This window comes from Paramisgurnus dabryanus, chromosome 3 (genome assembly GCF_030506205.2).
Source record: "Paramisgurnus dabryanus chromosome 3, PD_genome_1.1, whole genome shotgun sequence".
In the NCBI taxonomy this organism is placed as follows: Eukaryota; Metazoa; Chordata; class Actinopteri; order Cypriniformes; family Cobitidae; genus Paramisgurnus; species Paramisgurnus dabryanus.
This window is the reverse complement of record NC_133339.1, coordinates 12911623-12935847: the sequence shown is the minus strand read 5'-3', so window position 1 is coordinate 12935847 and position 24225 is coordinate 12911623. Positions and strand designations below refer to the sequence as shown.

The window sequence follows — 24225 nt, the reverse complement described above, 5'->3', positions numbered from 1 at the left end:
GAAAAATAAACACCAACCTATTTGTTCCTCAGTATCTTCTTCCTTTATTCTGCATAGTTGTGGATCTGTCATCTTCTCAAGCTCTTTCACCAGCATCAACATTATGTCATGAAGATTTCAGTTGTCACACATGGAGTGATTTCTCTGTGTGTTTGACTCCAGCATTTATTGGTGGATTGTTGTAAGAGGAGCTTCACTGAAGATCTCAATCACTTTCACTCTATGGGTGTGAAATAGAGATGAAAAAAGAGGCATTAAAACATTTAATGTCAATAAAACATTCAGCATCTGTTTCAAACTTTTTAATGTTTTACTTGTTTAGTTTATTTTTGACAGATAATGATGTTTCTAATGCTGACCCTCATGTTAAGATTGCTAAGATTGACACTTATGTTATAGTGGTGAAATGATTCCTTTGTTTTCTCAGCCATTAATTACAGATCCAAATCTATGTTTGTTACAGTCTTTAAGGATGGTGCCAAATCCTGACCAAAAGGGCACTCCTCCCAGAGGAACACAACGGGGGAGCTCAGAGGGTTGTCTATTGTAACTTATGTGTTGACTTATAATTGTAGAAGCCAAGATCGTCTCTTGTTGTAAAATCAGCGATCCCTAAAGGCTCTCTTCTATCTGTTCTATCTAATTTTTATTAATTGTACCCAGATAGCACAGGTACGTCTGTAAGATGTCTGGTAAAGATCTGGAATACATCTGGTGTGTAAAACATCTAAAAAAAAGGTCTTAGAAAGAGCTGCTTTACATACATTCTAAATCAAAAACTTCCTGCATACGTCTTCAATATGTCTATATGACATCTTTTAGGAAACGTCTCAGAGACGTATTGCAGATGAGCAAACAATCTAAATCAGGGGTGTCAAACTCATTTTAGGCTGTGGGCCGGATGATAAATAACGCCATGAAGTGCGGGCCGGATAATTTTTTTAAACCTTAGTGTGCTGATAATTGTGTTAAAATTAACTTAACAAACCAATTAATTAGTTTGTTTAGCAAGAAAACCAGAGAAACACACAGCTCTGTGAAAACTACATTTCATAAGGTCACACTCATACTGTATATTATACACACAAATTTACATCTGAACAAAACCCACTGGCCTTATAGGTTGAAAAGCTTTAATTTAACTTCTTTTGCCTTAATGCCAAAATTATTTATAAACCATTCACTTTTCTTTGGAATATATTTGTAATGAGAACAGTAGCATCAACTTAGACAAGTGATTATAATGGGAAATATAATAAGAATTAAAGTGTGACAATCTGCTAAATATTCAATATGATTTACCTGCTGGCTTGATGGAGCTTTGAATCCATGTTTGCAATAACTGTTGTTATTTTGTGAAGGCATTGGTGTTTTTTGTATTTTTTGTCTACAAAGTGTGCCAACAACAGCAAATTTAGTGTTTATATTAAATTAGATCTGATCAGAAACATTAAATCGATTAGACAAGCATTGTAACGTAAATAAGAATGTGGATATTTTGTTTTTGTTAGCTTGCTAAGTTGTTAGCACTTTTAGAACACTGACAGCAAATCATTACCGAAAGAAATACATAAACAAACTTACAAGTTACTAATTCTGCGGTTTAACAACTGATATAATGTAATGAATCTACCTGTTAATGCAACGAACTTTGGAAACTGTCGTCTTCGCTCTCCAGGCAGAGAGTGGACACAGAGATGCTGCGGAGCGGGCGAGAAAACACGAAGTGGATCACCGGAATCAGTGGATCTTTAGCGGAGCGGTAACAATAAAACGGCAAGATTTTTGGGCACCGTGTTTAGTCTATGTTCCGCGTTTTGCTGCTTTCCGCAAGTCTCTCATATTAAAAACGAACTAGACACCCGCCTAAAAGGGTTTTTAAAATATGTATTTAATATTTAATAATACTGTATAAATCATCACGCGGGCCGGATTGGACACCTTTGCGGGCCGTATCCGGCCCGCGGGCCGCATGTTTGACACCCCTGATCTAAATAATACGTCTTGCAGATTAACGCAGACATCAATTAGACGTCTTCGAGATGTATGTGTGCTATCAGGGTGGGTATGTGTTATTTCACTCAGTTATTGTTTCCTTTGTTAAATTAATTACTTTCAGAGCTGGAGGTCTGGGATGGCCGTTTTAGTTTGTATTATTCTTATTTAGGGAGTGAGGGAAGGAGAGTGTTTTTCCTTTGTATTTTTTATTTATTTCCTTAGGTAAGTTAATTATCTAAAATTAATTCTTATTATTTTGGTCTTTATCCCTTTGCGAAGAGATGCTTCTGACCACGAAGAGTGAATAAAACTCTTAAAAGTATTGTGTTTGTGGTGAAATGGGACAGGAGAGGGAGGAGGAAACAGAAATTTAGCTTTTAATATCTTCTCATCGGACATTTCCAATCCTAGACGGGATGGGTTCGTGACATTTTATAGCAAACAGCAGAATAGACTACCTACTTGAGGTCAGCCCTGGGTTATTTTAATGTATTTTTGCAATAAAACGAAATATATAAAATGCAAAAAACCTTGCTTGTTTTCATTTAGAAAATATGAATATGTGGATCAGGCAACACGCACGCTGATTAATGTATTAATACAAAATGAAATATGATATAAAACACAACCATTTATTATAACAAAACTTTTGTACAACATGAAGTTAATACAAGTAAAAAAATCTAGTTAAAGTACAAAGGCAGTGATCTAGTGTTAAGATTCAATAGAAAATATGTGATTTAAGTTATGAAACTTAACTTTAACATCAGTTAAAACAATAACAACAAATAACAGACTTCATATGAATAATAAAGAGAAATAAATTGATGAGACAGAAAAATGCCATTTAGATATATCCAAAGGGAATATTTCATGTTTGATCATCAGACACTGAAGGGCAGAGCAGATGCACTGAGACAGCGGCACATTTCAGAAGGACTTGCCAAAATAAGGCTGCTCTCGGCGGTGTACACGACACTGACTGCCCGCTGATCAACTTGAACCCAAATATGCAAAATTGTCAGAGGAAACTGACCAGAAATTTAAAGTTGATATATATTCTTGACTTAATGGCTATATTGTATGACACAGAAAAAGTAATAATTCAAATATTGTGCCGGTTTTAAGCTTCAATGCCGTTGACACAAAATGCATTCTGGGAAACTTGGCTGTCGTAAGTCCAAACAAGTCACCTCCTGATGGATCCTCAATTAAATGAGCAGATCAAGAACACATCCTGAGATGTTAAGTGAACTTGACTTGATGCAAACTTGGAATTGGAACAGTACTTGGGCCGCGATTGATGACGTTTCACAAGAACACAAATACAGACATTGTGAATTCTAAGATGTTCATTAAGGTAATTTTTTCTTATGAAACTCTTTCCACAGTGATGACAAGTGAAAGGTTTCTCTCCTGTGTGAGACCTCATGTGTATCTTAAGTAGACTTGTATCTGGAAAACTCTTGTCACAGTGATTGCACGCGTGCAGCTTTTTCCCACTGTGAATTTTCATAGTTGACACGTGTAAGGTTTCTCTCCAGTGTGAATTCTCAAATGTTTGTTAAGGACACTTGCAGTTGTAAAACTCTTTCCACACTGATGGCACACATGTGGTTTCTCTCCAGTGTGAGACCTCACGTGTATCTTAAGTTCACTTGTAAATTGGAACCTCTTGTCACAATGATGGCACACGTGTGGCTTTTCCCCACTGCAAGTTTTCATGTGATGGTTAAGGCTCGTTTGAAATGTAAAACTCTTTCCACACAGATGACACGTGTAAGGTTTCTCTCCAGTGTGAGTCCTCACGTGTATCTTAAGTTTACTTGTATCTGGGAACCTCTTGTCACAGTGATGGCATGCGTGTGGCTTTTCCCCACTGTGAATTTTCATGTGCTGGTTAAGGATCGTTTGAAATGTGAAACTCTTTCCACACTGGTGACACGTGTAAGGTTTCTCTCCAGAATGACATTTCATGTGTTTCTTAAGGTTACGCTCAAGTTTTAAACTCTTTCCACAGTGATGACAAGTGAACGGTTTTCCTTCAGTGTGAACTGTCATGTGTGCCTTAAGATTGCCTTTACTTGTGAAACCCTTTCCACACTGATGGCACACATGTCGTTTCCCTCCAGTGTGAATCCTCATGTGTACTTTAAGGTTAGGTTTTGTTCTAAAACTCTTTCCACACTGTTGACATGTTAAAGGTTTCTCCTCACTGTGAGTCCTCTTGTGATCTGCAGGGCGTTCATCTTCACTGAAACTATTTTCACACTTTATGTCTTCTGTCTTCAGAGTTTCTTTCTGTGAAACATTATGGTTTATTTTTACAATCTGATGTTTCTCATCGACTTCAGCTTGACTCTCCTCTTTCACTTCCATCATATCTAAAATAAAGACAGTAAATAGTTCATATTGATAAATCAGAGTAACAAAAAACATTTGAGATGTCATGTATCCATGGTATTTTTAATGTGAAGTACATTGTGTCATTTCTATTGTCGATTTCTGCTTTTGTAGTTTAACTCTTGTGCTGTGTTCAAAACCCTTTAACACTTCTGGTGTTTCCAATATCACCAAAAATTGGATTCTATCTTTTGGTCAACTTGTTTTCTTTCAGTTAGGACTGGTTTTGTTTTCTTTTTCTTTTTTGAAGTAATCAATCATAGGCCTAATTAATCTTAGTTTATGCACCTCAATATTTTAGAGAAAATAGCATTATATGTGAATAGTGTTGCAAAATTCCAGGAACTTTCAAAGCTAGAATCTTTCCATGGGAATTAACAGGAATACAGGTGCTGGTCATATAATTATAATATCATCAAAAAGTGACTGATATATTTCAAATGTTTATTTCTTTTAATTTTGATGATTATAACTGACAACTAAGAAAAAATCCCAAACCAGTATTTCAGAATATTACAATATTGTGAATTTTGACGACACCTGCTGCCACACTCCAATCAGATAATTAACTCAAAATACCTGCAAAGGCTTTTAAATGTTGACTTGACAGTTGTCCAAAAGACGACCACTGACACCTTGCACAAGAAGGGCAAGACACCAAAGGTCATTGCAAAAGAGGCTGGCTGTTCACAGAGCTCTGTGTCCAAGCAAGTTAATAGACACAGGCGAAGGGAAGGAAAAGATGTGGTAGGAAAAAAATAGTGGACTGCAGCTGCAGTCAGTGCTTCAAGAACCACTACGCATAGACGTATGCAAGACCTGGGTTTCAGCTGTCGCATTCCTTATGTCAAGCCACTCTTGAACAACAGACTTTTGGGCTAAAGACAAAAATGCTGCTTAGTGGTCCAAAGTTATGTTCTCTGATGAAAGTAAATTTTGCATTGTCTTTGGAAATCAGGGTCCTAGAGTCTGGAGAAAGAGAGGAGAGGCACACAATCCACGTTGCTTGAGGTCCAGTGTTTTTAATGTGTATACCAGGAAGTTTTAGAGCACTTCATGCTTCCTGCTGCTGACCAACTTCATAGAGATTTCATAGAGATTATATAACTAGCACCTGTATATGAGAATTAATGGGAATAAACTGGGAATTTGAAAAATTTGCAGAGATTCCTATAACAGGGAACTTAAATGTACTTAAAAAACTCTTGGAGCATCATTGTTTAAAACAACAAGATTTAATGTAATAACTACCCTGCATATTCCTCAGTCACCTCACACACACAAAAACACTCCACCTGAACATAAATTTGGACTACATCAAGTCAGGTAAGTTTTGATGATAAAACTTGGATAAATATATTTGATCTATGTATAGCAAACACCAAAATGTGTTTATACAGTAGCTAGCTAGCCAGAATATCAGATATCTAAGTGTAAACTAGCACTAGTATAATAACTATAATAATGTTTATTATGTTTATGGGGCGGTTTCCGGGACAGGGATTAGCTTAAACCAGGACTAGGGCTTAGTTTATATTACTAGTTTTAACAAACATGCCTTACTAAAAACATTACTTGTGTGCAATTTGAGGAAAAACAAAGCGTACTGATGTATTTTAAGATATGTTGTTGCAAGTTATTTTCAGTTTGGACAGCTTTTAAAAAAATTTTAGTCTAGGACTAGTCTTATCTCCCTGTCCGGGAAACCACCTATATATGTGTTTGTATATGATGTAGTTTATATAAATATCCCTGAATGTCCAAAAAATTCCCATTAAGTTTCCAGTTTGATATATTTCCAAAGTTCCCCAGATTAGATTCCAATAAAAAGTTTCTGAAACATTTTTAGAACCTTTCCACCCCTTTGCAACCCTTTACAGTGTTGATCACACTAGTCTACTTTAAAGTTGAATTGAGAAGTTTCTTTTAAATTGCTTTTATTCTAAACAATATGGCACAGAGTCACAATTGTGGTGTTCCTGGTCAAAAATGACTGGTCGTTGAAAGTAAAGGTGGAAGATCACAAAACACAGAAAATTATTTTGAAATGATTTTTTTCTAAAACAGAGAGCAAACTAAGACTCATGCCATTCCCGGTCAAATATAAGTCATTCAATTTACCCATTTAAGAACAAACCAAAATAAAAAACTTTGTGTGAACTCATGTAAATGATTCATGCATCTAATGCATTTACTGAATGTATGCACATGAATGACAATAGTCTATTTTATGTGCCTTGTTAATGGGCGCTTTGCATTTAAAACAGACAGTGCTTGTTTGGACATCTTTTGAGAGAGAGAGAGAGAGAGAGAGAGAGAGAAAGAGAGAGAGAGAAAGATTGTTATAGTCTTTATAAATAAATGACTTGGTTTACAAAGTTTTTATTTCCCAAGTTAATAATATTTCAGCTCGATGCAATAACATTAACTAATATATTAGGAAAAAGAAAATTCTCCCCAACGACTGGAACACAACATGAGGTTTAACTGTAGTAGAGCATAACACGGAGATCACAGTCATTCAATCCACTGAAGGTTGCTTTGGATAAAACTCTTTACCTGATGTTTCAATCTAATTCTACTGAATCTATTATAGAAGCAGAAAGTTATCATCTCATGGATTTAAGTTTATTTTTCCCTCATGTTTCTCAATGTTTTTATGATTATTCCTCAACCATCAATAATAAAGATTGAAAAATAAACACCAACCTATTTGTTCCTCAGTATCTTCATCCTTTATTCTGCATGGTTGTGTATCTGTCATCTTCTCAAGCTCCTCTTTCACCAGCATCAACATTATGTCATGAAGATTTCAGTTGTCACACATGGAGTGATTTCTCTCTGTGTTTGACTCCAGCATTTATTGGTGGATTGTTGTAGGAGGAGCTTCACTGAAGATCTCAATCACTTTCACTCTATAGGTGTGAACTAGAAATGAAAGAAGAGACATTAAAACATTTAATGTGAGTAAAACATTCACCATCTGTTTCAATGTTTTACTTGTTTAGTTTATTTTTGACAGATAATGATGTTTCTAATGCTGACCCTCATGTTAAGATTGCTAAGATTGACACTTATGTTATAGTGGTGAAATGATTCATTTGTTTTCTCAGCCATTAATTACAGATCCAAATCTATGTTTGTTACAGTCTTTAAGGATGGTGCCAAATCCTGACCAAAAGGGCACCACACTCCCAGAGGAACACAACGGGGGAGCTCAGAGGGTTGTCTATTGTAACTTATGTGTTGACTTATAATTGTAGAAGCCATGATCGTCTCTTGTTGTAAAATCAGATCCCTAAAGGCTCTCTTCTATCTGTTCTATCTAATTTTTATTAATTGTACCCAGATAGCACAGGTACGTCTGTAAGATGTCTGGTAAAGATCTGGAATACATCTGGTGTGTAAAACATCTAAAAAAAGGTCTTAGAAAGAGCTGCTTTACATACATTCTAAATCAAAAACTTCCTGCATACGTCTTCAATATGTCTATATGACATCTTTTAGGAAACGTCTCGGAGACGTATTGCAGATGAGCAAACAATCTAAATAATACGTCTTGCAGATGTAAACGCAGACATCAATTAGACGTCTTCGAGATGTATGTGTGCTATCAGGGTGGGTATGTGTTATTTCACTCAGTTGTTTCCTTTGCTAAATTAATTACTTTCAGAGCTGGAGGTCTGGGATGGCCATTTTAGTTTGTATTATTCTTTTTCTCCCGGTTATTCTTAGTTAGGGAGTGAGGGAAGGAGAGTGTTTTTCCTTTGTATTTTTTATTTATTTCCTTATGTTAATAATCTAAAATTAATTATTATTGTTTTGGCTTTATCGCTTTCCGAAAAGATGCTTCTGACCACAAAGAGTAAATAAAACTCTTAAAAGTATTGTGTTTGTGGTGAAATGGGACAGGAGAGGGAGGAGGAAACAGAAATTTAGCTTTTAATATCTTCTCATCGGACCTTTCCAATCCTAGACGGGACGGGTTCGTGACATTATATAGCAAACAGCAGAAAACCTTGCTTGTTTTCATTTAGAAAATATGAATATGTGGATCAGGCAACACGCACGCTGATTAATGTATTAATACAAAATGAAATATGATATAAAACACAACCATTTATTATAATAAACTTTTGTACAACATGAAGTTAATACAAGTAAAAAAATCTAGTTAAAGTACAAAGGCAGTGATTCAGTGTTAAGATTCAATAGAAAATATGCGATTTAAGTTATGAAACTTAACATTAACATCAGTTAAAACTATAATAACAAATAACAGACTTCATATGAATAATAAAGAGAAATAAATTGATGAGACAAAAAAATGGCAGTCAGATATATCCAAAGAGAATATTTCATGTTTGACCATCAGACACTGAAGGGCAGAGCAGATGCACTGAGACAGCGGCACATTTCAGAAGGACTTGCAGAGATGAATCTGCCCTTGGCGGTGTACACGACACTGACTGCTCGCTGATCAACTTGAACTCGCATATGAAAAATTGTCAGATGAAACTAACTAGAGATTTAAATGTTTTTATCTATATTCTTGACTAAACGGCTACATTCTATGACACAGAAAGAGTAATATTTCAAATATTGGGCCGGTTTTAAGCTTCATTACCCAGGTGAAAAAGTAGTACACTTCCATAGTGTACTAAAAGTGCTTAATTTTCGCACATTATTTTTGTACTCAATATACTAAAAATTAATCTTTAGTACGTCTTAAGATGTTCTTAAGATCATCTAAGTGTACTTCACTGTGCTATTTTGAGACACCATAAATATAAACTAAAATGTGCCAAAAATGTATTTAAAAAATGTATTTAGGTACCACTTTAGTAAACTTGAACCCATCTTTAAATGAAAGTTGAGTTCAAGTGTAATACAAGTGTTAACTAAATACATTTTTAATACAGAGGTAGTTGGCCCTATCTTGCACCCAGCGCAATTGACTTTGTCAGTGACGCATGTATCATTCGTATTTTGCACCTGCGCACAGCGGGTTTTTCCCTCCACAAACGCATGTCGGCAAACTAGGGAATGAACTTAGGCGGTTCAGCACAAAAAAAGGAGGCGTGTTCCGGCGCAAACCATCCCTGATGCTATTTTCCAGTTTCAAAAAACAATTGCGCCACTGACCAAAAAAAACTAGTCTAAAGTCAGTGGCGCGATGTTCATTATGCTATTTTAAGGGCGCATGCTTGACCATAATGTATAGCGTGCACAACACGCACATACTTTGCTTAGATGCAACAGTTATTTTTGCAAATCATAAATTGTTACAATAAAAAATATTAACACATGAGATAGGGAAATCATTGTGGTGAGCATTGTGGTGATAGTTTTTATTTATTGTGTGGCGGCGTTAAAAAATTCTCATGCAAATAACGATTAAAATATTTTCATAAGTTTGTTGTGTGGCTGTATTACGTTTATTTTATGTAAATAATAATTAAAATGTTTTCATAAGAAACCTTAATGTATGTGAACTGAATTTGTAAGTGTACTTTGGGGTTGGACTGCTTGCGTTTCTTGGGTCCGATCTCAAAGCCCCCAAACCGCCTTCAACACTTTCAGCGGTGAAGGTGGACGCAGTGATGTCCTCTGCTGGCGTCAGGTTCTGTGTAAAGGGATCCACCTCCCGTTACACGACGTGCCCGATTTATGCTGACAAGCTTGGGATTCCCCCGTCTCCTGACATCATTGTAGCGCTTGGCACAACGTCCTGGGGATGCCAGCTGATGAGACAATTGTGGCTATTTCCTCCCACGCCTGTTTGATCGACGCTGTTTGACTTCTCTGTCTTTGACTGCTCTTACAAGAACGTCGATCTCCTCGGCTGTGAACCGCTCCTGGTGTGCGCCTGGTGAATCCGTCATAATAATAGCAACCCGCCATGGAACTTGCGCCCTTGCGTTTAAAGGGAATGTTGGATAGCGTTCTGATTGGTTTATTTGAGGTTACGCCCAAACCACACCTATGAATAATGAACCTACTTCAGACCAACCCCTTATTGATTTGCGCCTGGCGCAAGAGTCATTTCTCCCGCCAGGAAAATAGCAACAGCGCCCAAGATTCGCCCACAAAATCACTTGCCTTTTGCGCTTCACACTTACGTTTCAGATCGTTAAAATAGGGCCCAGTATGTTAAAAGTGCATTTTAGTACATATTTATGGTGTCTCAAAATAGCACAGTGAAGTACACTAAGATGACCTTAAGAACATCTTAAGACGTACTAAAGATTAATTTTTAGTATATTAAGTACAAAATTGGTGTGCGAAAATAAAGCACTTTAAGTACACCATGGAAGTGTACTACTTTTTCACCTGGGTACCGTTGACACAAAATGCATTCTGGGAAACTTGTCTGTCGTAAGTCCACACAAGTCACCTCCTGATGGATCCTCAATTAAATGAGCAGATCAAGAACACATCCTGAGATGTTATGTGAACTTGAATTGATGTGAACTTAGAATTGGAACAGTACTTGGACTGATGACGTTTCACAAGTCCACCAGACCACAAATACAGACATTGTGAATTCTTAGATGTTCATTAAGGTAATGATTTCTTATGAAACTCTTTCCACAGTGATGACAAGTGAATGGTTTCTCTCCAGTGTGAATTCTCAAATGTCTGTTAAGTAGACTTCTATCTCGGAAACTCTTTTCACAATGCTGGCAAGGCGTGTGGCTTTTCCCCCGTGAGCTGTCATGTGCCGGCTAAGGCTCGATTTACGGTTAAAACTCTTTCCACACTGATGACATGTGAAAGGTTTCTTCTCACTGTGAGTCCTCATGTGTTCTTTAAGGTGAGCTTTTCTTCTAAAACTCTTTCCACACTGATAGCATATGTAAGGTTTCTCTCCAGTGTGAGTTCTCATGTGAGCCTCAAGTCCACGTTTTTCTATGAAACTCTTTTCACACTGAGAGCATATGTAAGGTTTCTCTCCAGTGTGACTTCTCATGTGAGTCTCAAGTCTACGTTTTTCTGTGAAACTCTTTTCACACCGAAGACATGCGTGAGGTTTCTCTCCAGTGTGAATTCTCAAATGTCTGTTAAGTTGAGTTCTATCTGGGAAACTCTTGTCACAATGCTGGCAGGCGTGTGGCTTTTCCCCCCTGTGAGCTTTCATGTGCCGGCTAAGGCTCGATTTAAGGGTGAAACTCATTCCACACAGGTGACATGTAAAAGGTTTCTCTTCACTGTGAGTCCTCTTGTGATCTTCAGGGCGTTCATCTTCACTGAAACTATTTTCACACTTTATGTCTTCTGTCTTCAGAGTTTCTTTCTGTGAAACATTATGGTTTATTTTTACAATCTGATGTTTCTCATCCACTTCAGCTTGACTCTCCTCTTTCACTTTCATCATATCTAAAATGAAGACAGTAAATAGTTCATATTGATAAACCAGAATGACAAAACACATTTGAGATGTCATGTATTCATGTTATTTTTATTGTGAAGTACATTATGTCATTTCTATTGTCAATTTCTGCTCTTGTAAATCCCTATAACACTTCTGGTATTTCCAATATCACCAAACATTGGATTCTATTTTTTTGTCAACTTGTTTTCTTTCAGTTAGGTCTGGTTTTGTTTTGTTTTTCTTTTTTTAATGAATTAATCACAGGCCTAATTAATCTGAGCTTAAGCACCTCAATATTTGAGTAAAAAAGCTATGAATAATTTTGGCAATACTGTATAAAATATGACAAACATTTGCAATGTTGATCACTATGGATCACATTGTTTGGCTATTTTTAGGGGGCTTTAGCAACACTTCTAAAACAAAAAAGAAAATATTAAAATGTTGCAAATTTTACATAATGATTACATCGTTTGCTGGAACAAGGTGCATAATAGAGATCGACTGATATATAAAGTAAACCTAGGAAAAAGTCTCTTCTATGACTTTTCAAGGAGCGAGTTCTTGCTCTTAAAAAGGTCTTTAATGACTAAAGCCAACACTGACTATCTTATTTACGCTAGCCTAAGGAATAAAGCCATGTCTGAGCTACGGAAAGCCAAGGAAAAATTATTTTTACAAAATTATTAAAGAGGGCAATGCAGTCGTCTAGCTATGGGTGGGCCTGTCAGCTAGGCCCACCCACCTGCCTATTCAGTAAAGCCTATTAGTTATCCTAATGAGAAAATTATGTTGCAATTATCACTATACTTGACCTATAAAATAAATATATTTTTTTAACTCTTGTTTGCTATTATAATAAGGAATAAGTTAATTTTGTAAATAATAGTGCAATAAATAGCTTATTTCAAACAGCCTCATTGCCCCTCCTACACCCCACATCATAGAAATGAACACCCGGTTTAAGGCTGACACGTAAGGAATAATGAGAGCTGCGCTGCTTCATTGTCCTAGAATGAAGGTCACGAAGACCTTCGGTTAGAAGACTTTACAGCTTGATGGTGCACCCTTTAATATTACCATTGAGGATTCTGAACGGGTGTTGCAGCTAAAAGTCTAGAAGAGGTAAGTACTACACTTGGAGCACAAATGTTCTGCGCATGTGCACAAGGTATTTTTGCATCAGATTTAGAAAATACTACAATTCATGTGTTTACATGCATACTTTTCTCCTGCTGATCGAATCACAGATCGGAGTACCCCACCCCCTTCAATACTATCCAAATTTACATCTGATTGTCCTCAATCGTATTGATGAAGATGTTTACATGAAGGCTTTTCAATATGATTGAGCCATCAATACGATTAAAAACGGATTGTTTGGTTGCATGTAAACGTACCTACTGTTTCATCAAAGTAGAATATCTGAATCCATCTAAATACAAACATACCGCATACCTACCTTACCAAAATAAACAGTGCAACGACCCTTTCAGACCCTTTGCCTTCTGCAGCTGTTTGCATCTCGTGGTAAAGCAGTAAAGTTACCAATGTTAATTTGGGTATTTGCTCTTTGCTGATACAGGCAGTTTTTGCTGTTGTTGTTTTAAAAGATTTCTTTCGTTTTGTGGCTTCTGTGCAAATTGTCAATTCAGCAGGAAAGTTTCCCATTCTCCCTTGGTTTACAGATGGGAGGTGAGCGCACGTGGACTCGCCGATGATGTATGGTGTCTGCGTGAAAAGGCTGCGCAGTGGCAATTAAATTACGCTTACAGATGAGGGAAAAAAAGTCAACGCCCGTTTGGTCCCAGATCTATGATTGGTTGAAAATGTTTTGGTACCACGTCTTTTACAGATGATATACATTTCTACAAATACATTTAAACAACTTAACATAGTGATCAGGATGTGAGGAGACTTTTAACCAGCTGACACATTTTTTTAAATCAAATCAGATACCCTACCTTTAAAAAACGAATTGTAAACATGAGTAAATCCATGGCGAAGGATAACCAAAACTTCAATATTACATTTATCAAGAAACACCAGAGTTGTCTATCAGAGACCATTACATATTTAGTCAATGTATCAATCCAAACAAACAGATTCCCAGAAAGCTGGAACACTGCAATGATTACTCCGGTTTATAAATCAGGAGATAAGGTTTTAGCAAGTAACTACAGGCCTATTGCTATCCTCTCTGTAGTTTCAAAAATTCTAGAGAAGATTATAGCTGAGCAATTAAAGGAGCACTTGGAGTATAACCAAATGCTTTATCCTTCAGTTTGGATTCAGACAGAAATACTCCACAGAATCAGCAACGTTTTATTTGCTTTAAAAGATGAAAACTTCTCTGAAGAAAGGACATGTTGTAGGGGCAGTGTTTTTAGATTTAAAAAAGGCCTTTGATACTGTTAACCACAATGTTTTACTTTAGCCCTTTTCACGCAGACATTACAGAAAATACACTGAAAATGCATCCCGTAATTTTCCGGGGTCGTTCGATTTTTTTTTGTTCATTCACTCTGCCATGATTTCCGTCATCTGAAAGGTCCTGAAAAGACACGTGACCTGTTTAAAGTCCTGCCCTCTCTTCTACGCAGCGTCTAAAGTTTGCATATTATTTATTATTTCTCTCTCCAGAAACAACTCCCGTGCATTTTGTTTTATGATAAGACTATAAAGGAGCGCATGACGCGCCGTTCTATACTGGTGAATGATCTCAGCTTCAAAGTGGATATTTGACGAGCTCCCTGATCTCTGCTTTAATACAGTTTTCAGACATTTCTCACCATGATTGTTTTTATGCATTTAAAATCCTCGTTTTGAGGAGCTGAACGATATATCTTGTTGGGATGACGCTCTGGCATTTTTGTTTATTATAAGCTCAAATGAGCATGTGACACGATATACTTTTATGCTGCTGAATGATCTCCGCCTCAGCTCGTTATGGTAAGTGACGAGCTAACTTACCTGATATCTGCTTCAGTTTGCTGACATTTCCCATCGTGAATTTTGTAAATCCCTCATTTTAAAGAGTTGAACCAACTTCATGTTGCCATGACACGCATGTCCTCACTATGGCACGCGCGTTGTTTATGCGTCTTATTTATCATTTCCTGATAACTGCTTCAATCTAGTTTGCGACATTTCTCGTCGTGAATGTTGATCTCTAGTTTTGAGAGCTGAACCATAACATAACTTTTGTTGTGATTACGCGCGCATCCTCACTACGACACGCCCATTACGGCATTGTTTCGGCTTCTTGTTCACACAGAGGGTTTTCCATGTATCTGATTAGGCCCTCTGTCCGGCAACGATCTCAGAAGATTTACGGGACGAGTTTGTGTTCACACAGACGCTTGCCTGAGAATTTTACAGGTATTTTCTGGGACCAAAGTTCTGTGTGAATGGGGTTTTTGTTTTTAAATAAGTCCAGTATGCTTACAAACAGCATGGGTGTGCCACAAGGATCTGTGCTTGGTCCACTACTTTTCACAATGTACATTAATGACCAATATGTCCAATGTCCATCTATCCGAAGACTTCTTTCTGCCAGTCTGTTCTCTCTGTAAAGGGGGCCAAACTTTGAAACTTCCTACCCACTGGGCTAAAATTAGAAACCAATAGTAAAGCTTTTAACAAAGGTCTCAAACAATGGCTAAAGTCTAAACAACAGTGCTCACATGGATAGTCCTTAAAGATACAATATGTATAATCCACCGCTAGATGGCGCCAGATCAAAACAATAACACTGAAGTAGATTAATGACGCTCTGAAGCAGCGTGGAATGATGGGATTTGTTGTCTTTAACTCAACCACTGATGGCCATCAATCAGATAGGAACGAGTAGTCATGTTAACCGATGAGATATAGTAATCAAGTTTTGTAAATGTTGCATTTGATGACATCGTTTTATTTCATTATATAAGGTTTCATGTAATGTTAAAAACTAAATTGTTAGTCATAGATGTTACAGTATTAGTCCAATTCGATGTTGTGTTAACACAGCACAGAATTAAAGGGATACTTCACCGATTTAGCATTCAGCTTTGTATCTGTAGAAACCCGGCAGTATTACTGAATGACCATGTTTCCCTCCCTCATTTCCCCCTGAGAGGAGAGATATCTGCATTTTGATTCTGCAAAAAAGTCCTCCGATGATGCAAAAATCGTCATATTACATCATCGGAGGACTTTTTTGCAGAACCAAAATGCAGATATCTCTCCTCTCAGGGGGAAATGAGGGAGGGAAACATGGTCATTCAGTAATACTGCCGGGTTTCTACAGATACAAAGCTGAATGCTAAATCGGTGAAGTATCCCTTTAAGTGTTCAGATTAGGGGTGTGCCGGTTTCAGAATTGGTGATGACGGTTATGACAACTGACAAACGAGCAGACACTGATTAGCTACTTGCTCTACGTTTATTTAAAATTAACAGCAAGACAACTACCAGTGAATGTGCTTTCACCGCTATCACCCAACGACCCACTTCTTTAGACAGTGAAGGGTGGACGGGGCTTCGTTTGGGAAGCATCTCCCTCTAACCCGTCGTTTGAAACAATTGAACTGTCGCAGGGAGCTTGATCGACAGGTGATCTGAACAATCATACTTCTTCGCCATTTAAAGAAGGCAGGAGAGTTAGTAGATTAACATGGGTGAATTTGAACTTGAAAAGCGGAATGTATGGACACCTTTCTGCGGTTAAAACAACATTTCTTCTTATGATCATTCATGTTTATTTGATGCTATAAATTAACTAGAAGGAAAAGATGATTTGAAAGGGTGAGACTTTAATATGTTTAATATCAAAAGTAACTTGGTCTGTCCTGTGTGTCAGCGCGTTGTCAGTGTCCTCTCTGCTCCGCGATGTATTTTTCACCACATGAGAACATGGTGGGGCGTGAGAGCGGCGTATCTTGTCGGACATAGCGACAGTAACTAAGGGGTTCGGGTCATTGCGAATGGTCAAATGACCTGATATATTACCCATGTTCATGAGTCTTCGCACATCTCACTTATGCTGTTTTACAAAGAATCAAATACAGTTGGAAACAACGTAGACCAGACTGTTAACAATTGTTTTTAATCATTATTTAAACATTATCTATGACAATAAATGTTTTAAAATATATTTTAATAACAATGTTTTGGCAGTTATAGAGTTCTAATGATGGTGGTCAACTATAACTGCCGGTCTCACGGTTATATAATAACCGTCACACCCCTAGTTCAGATTACCAAAGCAAGCGAGTAGCCTGACAGGGGCATGCCGGTACTTCCGCATTTGTCCACGACACGTTGTCATGTGGTTTTAACTTCAGTAAAGGTGGTAACAAAGGGTGACGTGGATATTAACGTCATTGACAGGTGACTGCACTGCCCTGTGTCACTGTTTAGAATATATTTTCTCACGATTTACAAGTAGTTGAAAACATTATAGATATTGATAGTAATCAGCTGGAGTGATTTTGATTATTATTATTATAATTATTATAATTAAGGGTTTGTTGAGTTCAGTAGTGTTGTAGTAAATGTGTCAAAAACAGTAGTATAACTGTAAATATAAACCAGTTATGAGGAACATAAGCATCCAAATATTTGGTATCGGTTTTGATTAAGATAGATAGATAGATAGATAGATAGATAGATAGATAGATAGATAGATAGATAGATAGATAGATAGATAGATAGATAGATAGATAGATAGATAGATAGATAGATAGATAGATAGATAGATAGATAGATAGAAATGATTCTCTTAACTGCATGTAAACATTTTATGGCATTTAGTCTTTCCTTACAAAAATTAACCTTGGTTTACTACAGTTAAAAAACATGTTTACTGTAGTGTCCTTACTTTCACAGTTTTTGAAAATTTTGGAAAAATTGTATGCTAAAAGATTTGAAAATTTTGTAGAGAGGTATAATCTGTTAGTTGAGAGTAAGTATGGATTTAGATCAAGTAGATCGACATCTATGGCTTTAATGGAGTTAATTGAAGACATTACAAGATCTATAGACAATAAAAAATATGCAGTGGGAGTTTTTATAGATTTAAAAAAAGCTTTTGATACGGTTGATCATAGTGTATTGGTTAATAAGTTGGAAATGTATGGTATTAGAGGGGTTGCTTTGGATTGGTTGAAAAGCTATATAAGTAATAGATTACAGTTTGTACAAATGGGAGTCTACAGATCAGAATTTAGAGAGATCACTTGTGGAGTTCCTCAGGGGTCGATCTTGGGACCAGTATTATTTATATTATATATAAATGATACATGCAGGGTTACAAACCTCCTTAAATTTGTAATGTTTGCTCACCAATATTTTTTGTTCTGGGGAAAATTTGCAGCAGCTTTTGGACATGGTCACAGCTGAAGTTAATAAGGTAAAAGAGTGGTTTGATTTAAATAAATTATCATTGAATCTAGAGAAAACCAAATTTATGTTGTTTGGAAATCGTAAGATTGATAAACAAATAAAAATTATGATTAATAATACTGAAATAAAAAGAGTGTATGAAAATACATTTTTGGGTGTGATTCTTGATCACAAAATCTGCTGGAAACCCCATATTAAATATGTGAGAGCAAAAGTAGCAAGAAGTGTTGGTGTAATGATGAAAGTACGGAATTTAGTGAATGAGAAAGCACTTTATATTTTGTACAGTTCATTTGTTATGCCATACTTAAATTATTGTGTGGAAGTATGGGGTAATACCTACATATCAACATTGCAATCATTAATTACAATACAAAAAAGAGCTATAAGGATAGTAAATAATGTAGGATACCATGAACATACTAATTTATTATTCTTAAAATTACAAACTCTAAAGTTTAATGATTTAGTAGATTTAAAAACTGCTCAAATTATTTATAAAGCAAAAAATAAACAACTACCAGGGAACATACAAAAATTGTTTACAGATATAGAATGTGGTTATAACTTAAGAAGGACTTTAGATATGAGACAACATTATGCTCGGACTGAGCTTAAAAGAATGTGTATTTCAATCCGTGGAGTGATATTGTGGAATAGTTTGAACAACCAGATAAAAGAAAGTGTTCATATATTTCAATTTAAAAAAAGGTTTAAAATATCTATTTTCGCTAAGTATATAAGAGAGGGGTGAGTTGGAAAACTGCTACTGCCTGATTTTGATTTTTTTTTCTCTTTCTTTTTTGATGATTTTTTTTGTGTGTTTATTTTAAAAGCTGTGTTTTTGATTTTAAATTGTTTGATGTGAGCTTTAGGTACTGTAATGTTTGGGGATAGGTTTTTGATAAGCCTAGGGCTTCTACCTATCCCTTTTCGAATGAGGTGAGCTAATGTAAATTACTTTTTGTTGTAATTTACTTTTCTCAATTCGAAATAAATAAATAAATAAAATAAAAATAGTGAAACTATGTTTTACTAATAGTACTCAAAACACCAAAAAACCATGGTTACTACATGAGACCCCAAAATAAAAATCTTAAAATCACCGTCTATAGTCTATACTTTAATGTTTAACTAGGAAGTTTGCTTTAAATTGCTTTTATTCTGTACACTATGGGACAGAGTCATTATCAAATCTGAGTCGTTAAACCAAAATGACAAAAACTTTGTGTGAACTCATGTAAATAAAGCATGCATCTAATGCATTTACTGAACGTATGCACATGAATGACAATAGCCTATTTCATGTGCCTTGTTAATGGGTGCTTTGCATTTAAAACAGACAGTGCTTGTTTAGACATCTTTTGGGGGACACAATGTGCATCTCTTCCTTTTCTCTCTTCTGTCTGAGACATTAGAAGACCCTGATTATAAACAATTTTCTGTAGCCCGGTCATTTATGATAAGAAACACCTCAAGTGAAACAATGTGGAAAACATATTTAACCTCCTAAGACTTTTTTGATGTTTGCACCATAATACTTAATTCTGTGTAACTGGAACCTGTTGTACACAAACATGGACAAATACACTGCTTCATGTTCAAAGAAAAAATATTTGGGTATTATATTTACTGGTTCTTCCTAACCCCAAAATAGCTGGAAGAAATCTGAAAAAAGACAAACCAAAACTCAGGTCTTATGAGGTAGAAAAGTGTAAAATGTGTATAAGTGAGATTTTTATAGTCTTTATGAACAAAGTCAGCAAATTTCAGTTTGATGAAATAACATTAACTACTATTTTTGGCTAAAAGAAAATTTTCTCTATAATGACGTGAACACAACATGAGGTTTAACTGTAGTAGAGCATTACATGGAGATCACAGTCATTCAATCCACTGAAGGTTGCTTTGGATAAAACTCTTTACCTGATGCTTCAATCTAATTCTATTGAATCTATTATAGATGCAGAAAGTTATCATCTCATGGATTTTAGTTTATTTTCCCCTCATGTTTCTCAATGTCAATGTTTTTATGATTATTCCTCAACCATCAATAATAAAGAATGATAAATAGACACCAACCTATTTGTTCCTCAGAATCTTCTTCCTTTATTCTGCATGGTTGTGGATCTGTCATCTTCTCAAGCTCCTCTTTCACCAGCATCAACATTATGTCATGAAGATTTCAGTTGGAGTGATTTCTCTGTGTGTTTGACTCCAGCATTTCTTGGTGGATTGTTGTAGGAGGAGCTTCACTGAATCACTGAGTCTCAATCACTTTCACTCTATGGGTGTCAACTAGAAATGAAAGAAGAGACATTAAAACATTTAATGTCAGTAAAACATTCACCATCTGTTTCAGTCGTTTTAATGTTTTACTTGCACTGAAAAAAAAAATACTTTTCTACTTAGTGTTTTTGTCTTGTTTTCAGTAAAAATATCTAAAAATTCTTAAGATGGTTTTTTCTTGATGAGCAAAATAACCTAAGAAAATAAGTCTAGTTTTTAGACAAAAAAATTAAACTTGAAGTTAATTTGTGCTTAAAACTATTAAACTAAAAAATCTGCCTGTGGAATAAGAAAAAAATTCTTGAAATAAGTTTACTTTTTTCATAAACACTTATAATTCAAGAAAAATTTTCTTATTCAATTGGCAATGTTATCTATACAAAGGTAATGCTGATGTTTTTTTTTATATATAAACAAGCTCCAGTTCATAATCTCTGAATAATAAACACTTTTTAACACGATATGCCTAAATGCAAACAATTTAAATAAATATCACAATAAAAAGGTTAGGGGAACAATATCAGAATATTATGAGAACGTTAAGGGAACGTAAGCGTAATGTTGGTAGACCGCATTAACACCTTGTGTGTGCATTATTTTCGACAAATTCAACAGCCTGTAGTCAATTATTCATTACTGAAAATTCAATGTTATCTATACAAAAAGTAATGCTAATACTCAATTTCACGATTTCACATGGTAGATCCACATTACCATGAAGATTAAATTTAGCATTGTTATTTGTGCTTGTACTGAGATAAATTTATTTCATATAAAATCCAATCTTAAATCAATATTTAAATACAAATATGTGGTTCATGCAACACGCACGCTGATTAATGAATTTATTACAAAATAAAATATATGATGTAAAACACAACCATTTATTAAAAAAGTACAAAAGTTTTGTACAACATGAAGTAAACAGAAGAAAAAAATCTAGTTAACGTACAAAGGCAGTGATTCAGTGTTAAGATTCTATAGACCAGTTCAAGAGATGTAAACAACACTGGTCCACAAGCACTTCCTGTTTCCGTTTTTTAACACTAAATAAACGTTGGGATAAAATAAACCAACAGAACATATAAACCTGAATTAACTGAAGTTAAACAAACATCTTAAAGATAATAATATATGTAAAATAAAAAAATAACTGTCACAAACTGTAACAGGAAGTGTTTTTGGACCAGCGTTGTTTACATCATTTGAACTGGTCTATAGTTTAAAAGGGACACAAGGCAGCATTTTTATGTTAATAAATAATCTTCGTAAGTCGGTAAATGGTTAAATGACTCATTATTAGGGGTGTCACGATTCTCCAAATCCTCGATTCGATTATATTTTCGATTCTAAGGTCACGATTCGATCCGATTCTCGATTTTTACATATTTTTTATATGGCATATAATTTAGACAAAAATTATATGCCATTATTTATTATTATTATCATTATAATACATTAACATGCACATTGCACAACTCGAATGGGGGTTTGTGGGCTTCACTTAACGCGAGAGCTTGTAGAGAGAGGATTCCTTCTTGCACGCACATGGACTATGCGCGGTTGGCAGTTACATGGATCGAGCGGATGACGTGACGAAAAATAATATTTTAATTAAATTCGGGCGGGTGCCGGATCGACTGCTAGTTATTTGCTGTGTCCTTCTAAGCATGCGACCTCTCTGTCTTTCATAGTGGCAGCCTCAGAAGTTCAAGAAAAGAACTGAAATGAGACGGTCTAGCCTTCTGAGGACCCAAAATTTGCGTCACCTGCTGCACACGCCCCCAGTAGCACCCACCGCGCCTGTCAGCAGAAAACAGCGGAGACATTTCTGACTTATTAAAATAAATATGTAATCAGAAAAATATTAATTTATTTTAGAACATATGACACATTGATGTAGATTAATCTATTCAACAGCATATCAAATAATCAACCTAGAAATATACGCAACATAAACAGAATAATATTAACACAAAACATAACTTATAATACTAAAACAGTGACAAGAAAAAGTTTTCTAATAAATACACACTTTTATTTAATAAAGCTTTTAATTGTTTGGGATAGCCTCGGCTGTTAAGGATACATTCGTTCTATCATTAACAGCGCGGAGAAATGAGGACGCATTTTGACACAGCTCTTATCAACGCTGGCGAAGGAGGAACGTGGCAAACTAAAAAAAATTAGAATTAAAAACAAAGGAAATAGAATGTCAGAAAGGGTTGCCTGGAATAAGTTTTACAACGTGGTAAATCAGGATGACACCAGTGCAGGCTATGTAATTCGTACGTTTAATTTAGGCTATTTATTTATTTATTTATTTTTGTCCCTGTGCGCCGATCGAAGACGGAGTTCACTGCTGATATTCAAGAGGTTTCTAGTCTCGCGGCTGTCATCAGTCAGCGGATGGCGGGCGGGTGCAGTTTTGAAAACTGGTCAGAAACGGTGGTGCGCATGGATGGTGGACGGATGCTGAGTTTTGTTATGCGGTTGCGGATGAAATAATAGTCCATCCGCGCATCTCTAACATGGACTTAATGCACATGGACTTAATGCGCGTGTCTTGGACTCATAGCATCTGAAATAAATCCAGCATAATAAGCAGCTGCGCTTCTCTCTGTCTCACGTGCACGTGCTCGCATCTGTCCGAAGTCTGAACATAAACTAAAGTAGTAATCCTTATGTATTTGTTCAGTTTTATGCGTTTCATGCAAGCTGAGGCAAACTATCCTTTTGTTTAAAATATAAGTTAACCCGCTGCATCTTTGCGCCTCCCTCACTATCGCGCACGTGCAGAGAGCTGCACTCTGTCCAAAGTCAGATAGTAATCCTCTTTATGATATGCATTTCAAGAAGTTGTAGCATCCCTCGTGTTTAAAATATGATCGCGTTCCGCTGGACAGATGTTTTTAAAGGCATCTCTGAGTTTTTTTTTTCCTCGCTTGGCAAGCCGACCGGACGTGAAATGGGGGCGTGGCAGCATCGACGATCCCATTTTTTAATTCGAAGTTCGAAGCTGTGACTTAATTTCGATCGATTTCGATTTAAAATCGAAATCGTGACACCCTTACTCATTATAGAACGAATGAAGAATCTCTCGCCCGCCTGATGGAATAATACCCCACTTGCAAGTTCGCTGTATCCCACCCGCCGTCCTTCAGTCTCGCAAAGTCTCAGATATCGCGAGAAGCAGGATAACTTTACGGCAAACAACACAGAGGCAGGCGAACGAAACACGGATAGCGATTGTTGCAAATGGCAGACCCATTATCAAAAAATATATATATTAGATAGACAGATGTAGAAGGATATTTGTCTAAAGTTATATTAGTAAGGTCTATAAGTTCATCTGGTCGAATGACATTTTCTCTTTGCTTGTCTAATATATATATATATATATTGGGTGGCACGGTTCATGAAAAAAATCCGAACCGTTCGGTTCGCTTGTCTCGGTTCGGAGCGCGTGTGTGTCGTACGGTTCAACGGTTCATGGCATGCGCAATGTATGTAGCCTCGTGCCCTGTATGTGACCTCAGATAGCGTGTTCCCCTTTCGCGAATAGTGCGAAAGAAGAGGTGACTGGTGTGGAGAGTGAGTGCTGCCGGTCATGTTACGTGTAGAAATGGCAAGAGGGAGAGAAAAAAAGAAGTCTGCCTGCAGTTGGAGGATGCGCCAGCATCGTATAAGTTTGGTGTGTGGAAACATTTTTTATTTTATGTTACCTATGATGACAGCGGAAATAGATACAGCCACACGCGACAGCCTTCTCT

General features: G+C 36.2%; 1 pseudogene; it reads right to left on the bottom strand.

The window, feature by feature from the left end:
* The window catches only part of LOC135769144 (uncharacterized), a 40966-nt pseudogene that overhangs the window by 5781 nt on the left and 10960 nt on the right, over positions 1-24225 (bottom strand).